The sequence below is a fragment of the Triticum aestivum genome, chromosome 5B (assembly GCF_018294505.1).
Source record: "Triticum aestivum cultivar Chinese Spring chromosome 5B, IWGSC CS RefSeq v2.1, whole genome shotgun sequence".
NCBI classification, from domain to species: Eukaryota; Viridiplantae; Streptophyta; class Magnoliopsida; order Poales; family Poaceae; genus Triticum; species Triticum aestivum.
In genome coordinates, this window is record NC_057807.1 from 14710480 (window position 1) to 14719549 (window position 9070).

Sequence of the window (9070 nt, forward strand, 5' to 3'; positions counted from 1 at the left end):
CATCCTTCATCTCTTTCTCAGACTTATCCCACTTAGGCATTGCCACCGCATAGCCACCTGGCCCCAGCTTATGGAACTTATCCTTTTTTTCGGCATTCTTCTTGTTTATTCTCGATCAATCCTTTGCTAATTCTGAATCCTTGAATTTCACGAAATCGTCCCAATGAGCACGTTGGTTCTCTAGTGTTCCCTCGAATACTGGAGTCTTCCTTCCTCCCTTGACGTACTTGTCCCATTCACGATTCTTGCGGTTCTTGAATGCAACCGCCATCTTCCTAAGAGCAGCGTCCTTGACTTTCTGCACATCTGCTTTTGTGAAATGATCTGGTAAGGTGAAATGTTCCATGAGAGTATCCCAAAGCAGATCTTTTTGATTCTTGTCGACAAAAGTAACATCTGGACGTGGCTTTGCTGGCTCTCTCCATTCTTGAAGTTTGATCGGGAGTTGGTCCTTCACAAGAACTCCACACTGATGAACGAACTTGTCCGCAATCTTCTTAGACGCTAATGGTTCGCCATTAGGTCTGACTGCCTCGATATTGTACTTTACGCCCCTCCTTCAACTTTTTGTTCGGGCCTCGTTTCGTCCTTTTGCCTAAAGATTTGCTCGATCCGGATGGCCGAAAGAACAAAGATCGATTCGTTAATATATCTTCAAGTCATTTAAAACTTGTGATGATCACCAGATGCCTGCTTATATAAATATACCTCGCCGGTCTTTGTTGTTTCAGGATCAACATGTTCTTCGTCATCGTCATAATCGTAGTTCATGACTTCATCAATTCGGTCGTCGCGATCGAATATCATATCATCCTCTCCGGTGTTGTTTAGAAATTCGGAGCCGTCATAATCTTCTTCTTCATTCTGATCATCATCTGGCGGCGTATCATATCAAACATGGTTTGTTCTCCCTCTTTGTCGGTATTGTATGCCATAGCTTTTATTTAACTAATCAAAAAGAAATATAAAACAATTTAGTATTCAAATTACATCGTCTCGAATAATAGATATAATCTTGAATACATCGTCTAGAATAATAGATATAATCTCGAATACATCGTCTAGAATAATATATAATATTGAATAGTACATCACTGGCTAGGTAGCTAATTAAAGATCAAATACTACAGAAGAATCTAGGACACTCGCGGTTCCTGCGGCACGGGCGGTGGACACCCAAAGAGAAGGAACCCTCACAGGATCATAGCTGAAGTGAGATCCCCGAAGAAACTGCCAGGTATTGGAGAACCTGCCACCTTCTAATGCAACCATGTAGCGATGGACGTGCTCGTCCTCCTCCCTGACACGGCGACGTACCACCTCCGGCGGGGCCGGGTCCCTCCGCACCGAAACTGGCCCACGCGAACGCCACCAAACGAGATTAGGGTCGACGACGGGACCCGGGGCTGGGTTCCTCATCAAGCGGCATGCCCCTCTAGGCAGCACCTCCCAGTGCCAGCCCGGCGGAGCCCAGTCCCGGACATGGGTCAGCCGGACGTCGTCGCGGACGGGTCGACGGTGAGGATGCGGGCTGGGCATCGTCGAGAACAAATACTAGCTATATGCCCGCAAAAAGTAACATTTTTTTAATGATTGGATTTTGATGACTAAAATTTCTAACATTTCTATATAACACTAATTATGCTATCATTGCATATGTCAAAAAACTATATACTATTTCATACTAATTAAGCATCTAACACTAAAAACAGAAAACACAACTTCTATACATCCATTAAAAAACTGAAAAACAACATTATATAAAAAAATTCCATACTAATTAAACACTAATTATATCCATCTAACATGCATTCATACATATATAATAGTGAAAAAATAATAATCTAAATAATCTAAACTAATTAAACATACAAAATACGTATATACTAATATATATATATATGCATTAATTCATACATATGTACGTGTGTGTGTGTGTGTGTTCATCATGCTTGTGTGTGTGTGTGTATGGGCTCGGGGAGGGGCGGCGCCCATGGTGGCCGCCGGGGGCGAGGGAGAGGGGTTAGAGGGGGAGAGCTCACAGCGGGGCGACGGCGACGGCGAGGCGACGGCCGGGGGCGGTGACGGGCCGGGGCGGTGACGGGCCGGGGCGTGACGCGGGGGTGGCGACGCGGGGACGGCGCGACGGGGACGGGCCCGAGGCGGCGACGGGGACGAGGGCGGCGACGGGGACGGGGGCGGCGACGGCGACGGCGTCGATCGATCATGGCGTGCGGGCGGTGCTTCAATTTGGAAACAGACGAAGAAACAGAGGGAGAATGAAATTTTCCAAGTGTTGTATATATAGGAGAGGCCTTTAGTACCGGTTGGAGCCACCAACCGGTACTAAAGGCCAACTTTGGCCAGGCGAAGAGGCGGGAAGACGAGGCCTTTAGTACCGGTTAGAGCCACCAACCGGTACTAAAGGGTGGTCTTTAATACCGGTTGGTGGCTCCAACCGGTACTAAAGGCCTCGCGCTGCCATCCAAAAGTTTAGTCTCACCTCGCCGGGCGAAGGGCAGCCGCACTGGTTTATAAAGCCAGTCGTGGCTACCACTTCGAACTCCTCTATATAGCAAACTTGTGGGCCTAAACTCTGCGCGCTGCCCTGTGAGTCTGCTCGGCCTTTAAGGCCTGTAATTACACACTTGTGGCCCATCAGGCCCACAGGGCAGCGCCCCAATTTTTTTTATAGTTATTTTCTTTTCTGCTTTATTTTCTTCTATTTATCTTTGCCTAGTTTTTTGTATAGTTTTTTCTTTTCTGTTATATTTATTTTCTTCTATTTACTTGTGAGTAGGTTTTCATCTAGTTTGCCAAAATTCAACATTTTCAGAGTTCATTTTGTAGTGATTTTCAATTTCACGGTCATTTTGTAAACGATTGAAAAATAGAAAATATAATTTTTTTCTTTTCTGCTTTATTTTTTCTTCTTTTTATTTCCGAGTAGTTTTTTCTTTTCTGCTATATTTATTTTCTTCTATTTATTTCTAAGTAGTTTTTTATATAGTTTTTTTCTTTTCAGCTATAGTTTTTCTTCTTTTCTGCTATTTTTTCTTTTCTGCAAAACTTGATGGTCAAAGTCTGGAGTTATAACTTAAAAAAAGAAATGCCGACGTGCAATTAGTTTTTTCCATAACAGAAGAAGTCCGGAGTTGTAATAAATTATTAAAAATAAAAAAGAGGTGCAATGCTCGTTAATTTGCTTCAAGCCTTTCGGAATAGTGTAAACTGCACTGCGCATAGCTCTGTGCAGTCTACCGTATTCCTGAAGGTTTGAAGCTAAGCAACATGAGCATTGAGCCTCTTCTTCATTGTCTCTGCACTCAGGGCTTATAAACCGCTCCTAGTCCCTCTCACTTCGCGAGGTGGGACTAAAAAACAGCTTACGTCTGGTTCATCCATGAACCGGTACTAAAGGTGCTCGTGGGGCCCTAGCCTTACCTGACACAACCTCATTAATACCGGTTCGTGGTACGAACCGGCACTAAATGGTGATGGTGGGGCCATAGCTTGACCGGAGGCTGACACAGCCTCTTTAGTACCGGTTTGTGGCATGAACCGGTACTAAAGGTTCGCCACGAACCGGTGCTATTGATCGCCGCCACGAACCGGCACTAGTGTACACATTAGTGCCGGCTGAAATTCCAACCGGCACTATTGTGCTTCACATTTGACCCTTCGCCACGACCTAGTACTAAAGGGGGTGCGCTGGCATAGGTGCGGTGCGACAAGTTTAGTCCCACCTCGCTAGCCGAGGGGCGACCGCACTGGTTTATAAACTCCCTTGCGGTCACTTTCTCGAGCTCCTCTCCAAAGCAGGCCTACTGGGCCTACGTGTTCTTTGCTGCCCTGTGGGCCCACTTGGCCTTTGCGGGCTTGCATTCTGGCCCAACAACAGGTTGGGTTTCTAGTCATATGCAGGCCGCTCTGGCCTAGTAGGCGGGCTTTTTTTATTTTTTTTGCTTTATTTATTTTTGTGTTGTTTTTTTGTGTATTTAGAGTTTCTTTGTGAATATTTTTGCTTTAGGTACAAAAAATTACAAACTTTCTGTTAGTGTCCGTAGTTTTCAAATTTGAATAGTTTAAATTTTGAATTATTTGAAGTTAGTGTGAATAACTTAACTTTAAAAATCAGTAAAGGCATGAAAGAATTTGTTTGCACATAAAATTTCTTCGCGTTTCAAATGCCAAAACACATAACTACCCTAACTATTACAGAGATTCCCCTCTGGGTGTGAAACACAGAAGAAAGTGATGATAGTGAAGCCGATCACATCCCAGATCTTTGGGTGTGAAACTTTTTCTTCGCGTGTGTCCCTTTGCGCCGTAACCATGGAAAATCTTCATCATTTAACGGGATGCTCGGGTCAATATTCACTGTGAATGGAGCAATTTCATCAAACTTTTCATAATCTTCTGACTTGTCTGTCTTGTCATCCACTCCCACGATGTTTCTCTTCCCAGAAAGAACTATGTGCCGCTTTGGCTCATCGTACGATGCATTCGCTTCCTTATCTTTTCTTTTTCTTGGCTTGGTAGACATGTCCTTCACATAGAAAACCTGTGCCACATCATTGGCTAGGACGAATGGTTCGTCTGCATACGCAAGATTGTTGAGATCCACTGTTGTCATTCCGTACTGCGGGTCTTCCGTTACCCCGCCTCGTGTCATATTGACCCATTTGCACCGAAACAAAGGGACCTTTAAACCACGTCGATAGTCAAGTTCCCATATGTCCTGTATATAACCATAATATGTTTCCTTTCCCGTCTTGGTTTCTGCATCAAAGCGGACACCACTGTTTTGGTTGGTGCTCTTCTTATCTTGGGCGATCGTGTAAAATGTATTACCATTTATCTCGTACCCTTTGAAAGTCATTATATTCGAAGATGGTAACTGGGACAGCAAGTACAGGTCATCTTCAATAGAGGTGTCATGCATGGTACGTGTCTGCAACCAGCTGGCGAAACTCCTGGTTTGTTCACGTGTAATCCAGTCATCAGACCGCTCCGGGTGTTTGGAGCGTAGCAAATTCTTGTGTTCATCCATATACGGAGCCACCAAGGCGGAATTCTGTAGAACTGTGTAGTGTGCTTCAGTGAGAGAATGTCCGTCCATACATATTATTTGTTCCCCTCCTAGCGTGCCTTTTCCATCCAGTCTGCCCTTATGCCGCGATTCAGGAACACCAATCGGCTTAAGGTCAGGAATAAAGTCAATACAAAACTCAATGACCTCCTCATTTTGATGGCCCTTGGAGATGCTTCCTTCTGGCCTAGCACGGTTATGAACATATTTCTTTAAGACTCCCATGAACCTCTCAAAGGGGAACATATTGTGTAGAAATACAGGACCCAAAACGTTAATCTCTTCGCATAGGTGAACTAGGACGTGCGTCATGATGTTGAAGAAGGATGGTGGGAACACCAACTCGAAACTGACAAGACATTGCACCAAATCATTCTGTAACCTTGGTATGATTTCTGGATCGATTACCTTCTGAGAGATTGCATTGAGAAATGCACATAGCTTCACAATGGCTAATCGAACATTTTCCGGTAGAAGCCCCCTCAATGCAACCGGAAGCAGTTGCGTCATAATCACGTGGCAGTCATGAGACTTTAGGTTCTGGAACTTTTTCTCTGCCATGTTTATTATTCCCTTTATATTCGACGAGAAGCCAGACGGTACCTTAATACTGAGCAGGCATTCAAAGAAGATTTCCTTCTCTTCTTTGGTAAGAGCGTAGCTTGCATGACCCTGATGTATGCCGTCTTCTCCGTGCATACGTTGCTGGTCCTCCCGTGCCTCAGGTGTATCTTTTGTCTTCCCATACACGCCCAAGAAGCCAAGCAGGGTCACGCAAAGATTCTTCGTCACGTGCATCACGTCGATTGCGGAGCGGACCTCTAGGTCTTTCCAATATGGCAGGTCCCAAAATATAGATTTCTTCTTCCACATGGGTGCGCGTCCGTCAGCGTCCTTCGGAACAGGTTGTCCGCCAGGACCCTTTCCAAATATCACCTTCAAATCCTTGACCATATCATGTACATCAGCACCAGTACGGTGGCGAGGCTTCGTCCGGTGATCCGCCTCACCTTTGAAATGCTTGCCTTTCTTTCTTACGGGATGCCTGCTCGGAAGAAATCGACGATGTCCCAGGTACACATTCTTCTTACAACTATTCAAATATATACTGTCGGTATCATCCAAACAGTGCGTGCATCCGCGGTATCCCTTGTTTGTCTGTCCTGAAAGGTTACTGAGAGCAGGCCAATCATTGATGGTCACGAACAGCAACGCCTTTAGGTCAAATTCTTCCCCCATGTGCTCATCCCACGCACGTACACCTGTTCCATTCCACAGTTGTAAGAGTTCTTCAACTAATGGCCTTAGGTACACATCAATGTCGTTGCCGGGTTGCTTAGGGCCTTGGATGAGCACTGGCATCATAATGAACTTCCGCTTCATGCACAACCAAGGAGGAAGGTTATACAAACATAGAGTCACAGGCCAGGTGCTATGGTTGCTGCTCTGCTCCCCAAAAGGATTAATGCCATCTGCGCTTAGACCAAACCATACGCTCCTTGCGTCATCTGCAAACTCCTTCCCGTACTTTCTTTCGATTTTTCTCCACTGCGACCCGTCAGCGGGTACTCTCAACTTTCCGTCTTTCTTACGGTCTTCTCTGTGCCATCGCATCGCCTTGGCATGCTCTTTGTTTTGGAACAAACGTTTCAACCATGGTATTATAGGAGAATACCACATCACCTTGGCAGGAATCTTCTTCCTGGGGCGCTCGCCCTCGACATCACCATGCTCATCGCGGCTGATCTTATAGCGCAATGCACCACATACCGGGCAAGCGTTCAAATCCTCGTACTCACCGCGGTAGAGGATGCAATCATTAGGGCATGCATGTATCTTCTGCACCTCTAACCCTAGAGGGCAGACAGCCTTCTTTGCTTCGTACGTACTCTCGGGCAATTCGTTGTCCTTTGGAAGCATATCCTTTATCATTACCAGCAACTTTCCAAATCCCTTGTCAGATACACCATTCTCTGCCTTCCATTGCAGCAATTCCAGTGTGGTGCCCAGCTTTTTCTTGTCACCTACGCAATTCGGGTACAACAATTTTTTGTGATCCTCTAACATGCGCTGCAACTTCTTCTTCTCCAAATCACTTGCGCAGTTTCTCTTTGCATCGGCAATGGCCCGACCTAGATCATCAACGGGCTCATCTGATGCCTCTTCTTCAGCTTCTTCCCGCATTGCCGGCTCAGCTTCTTCCCGCATTACCGGCTCAGCTTCTTCCCCCATTGTTGTATCATCGTATTCAGGGAACCCATGGCCAGGATAGCTGTCGTCGTCCTCTTCTTCTTCATTGTCTTCCATCATAACCCCTCTTTCTCCGTGCTTGGTCCAAACATTATAGTGGGGCATGAAACCGGACTCAAACAGGTGGACGTGAATGGTTCTTGACGTAGAGTAATTGCGACCATTCTTACAGCCAGCACATGGACAAGGCATAAAACCATCCGCCCGCTTGTTTGCCTCAGCCGCAAGCAGAAAAGTATGCACGCCCTCAACGAACTGGGGAGAGCATCGGTCATCGTACATCCATTGCCGGCTCATCTTCATTACACAACACCGAATAGACCAAATTAATACAAGTTCATACATAAAGTTCATACAACACTTAAATGCAACAAACAAATAACTCTCTAGCTAAAGCATTTAAATGCAACAACAAATGCGATCAAGATCGCAACTAAGGTAACAATTGATCCAACAGCATAATGATACCAAGCCTCACTATCGATGGCATATTTTCTAATCTTTCTAATCTTCAAGCGCATTTTCTCCATCTTGATCTTGTGATCATCGACGACATCGGCAACATGCAACTCCAATTCCATCTTCTCCCCCTCAATTCTTTTCAATTTTTCTTTCAAGTACTCGTTTTCTCTTTCAACTAAATTTAACCTCTCGACAATAGGGTCGGTTGGAATTTCCGGTTCACATACCTCCTAGATAAAAATATCTATGTCAACTTGATGGGCATAATTTGTCATAAACACGAAATGCAACAAATAGTTTTAAAAGAGAATATACCACATCCGAATCATAACAAGGACGAGGGCCGACGGGGACGGATATCAAAACCATGGCACTATGTATAACAAACAACGTACGGGTAAGATAATTATTATACGAGTAACTATATATCCAAATCACACAAACATCAATTTTTTATATAAAATTTCATGAACAAGAGGCTCACCACAAGGTGGTGCCGGCGACGGGACGGTGCGGGCGATCGACGGTGGTTACGACGGAGATTTAGAAGGCACTAAGTAAACCACACCTACATATGCAAACTAAGTGTTATTTTGACCTCAAATTGCATATAAATCAAATACTACCACATATAATTCCTCCCAAATTACTAAAACCCACAATTAATCACTATATAAACCAATGCAAGAGCTAATCTAGCAATGAGAGATGAAAGGACAAAGTTGCTAACCTTGGTGATCATTTGAATGGATGAGGGCCTGCAAATCTTGACAAATTTGGGGCAAATTTTGTGATGAACTCAAGAGGAAGAAGGGAAGAACAGAGGAGAGGGAGAGGGGAAAGGGGGAAGAACAGAGTGCGGGTGGACGAAGGGTTTATATAGGACGACCTTTAGTACCGGTTCGTGCCACGAACCGGTACTAAAGGTGCTGGAAGGGCCCCACTCTGACAACATCCTGCCACCACTTTCTTTAGTACCGGTTCGTGGCACGAACCGGTGCTAAAGGTTCGCCACGAACCGGTACTAAAGAGCTCCTCCCACCTAGCCGTTGGAACCGGCACTAATGGACACATTAGTGCCAGTTCTGTTACAAACCGGGACTAATGTGTCTCACATTTGACCCTTTTTCTACTAGTAGTAGGCTCAAAGTCACCATTGACGTGGTTATACGTTATACTAATGAACATCACTGGTGAAGACTGACATGCCACACTATTTGTGCCCGTTGGTGACACAATGTCATCACCGATAGGTCGCAATTTCAA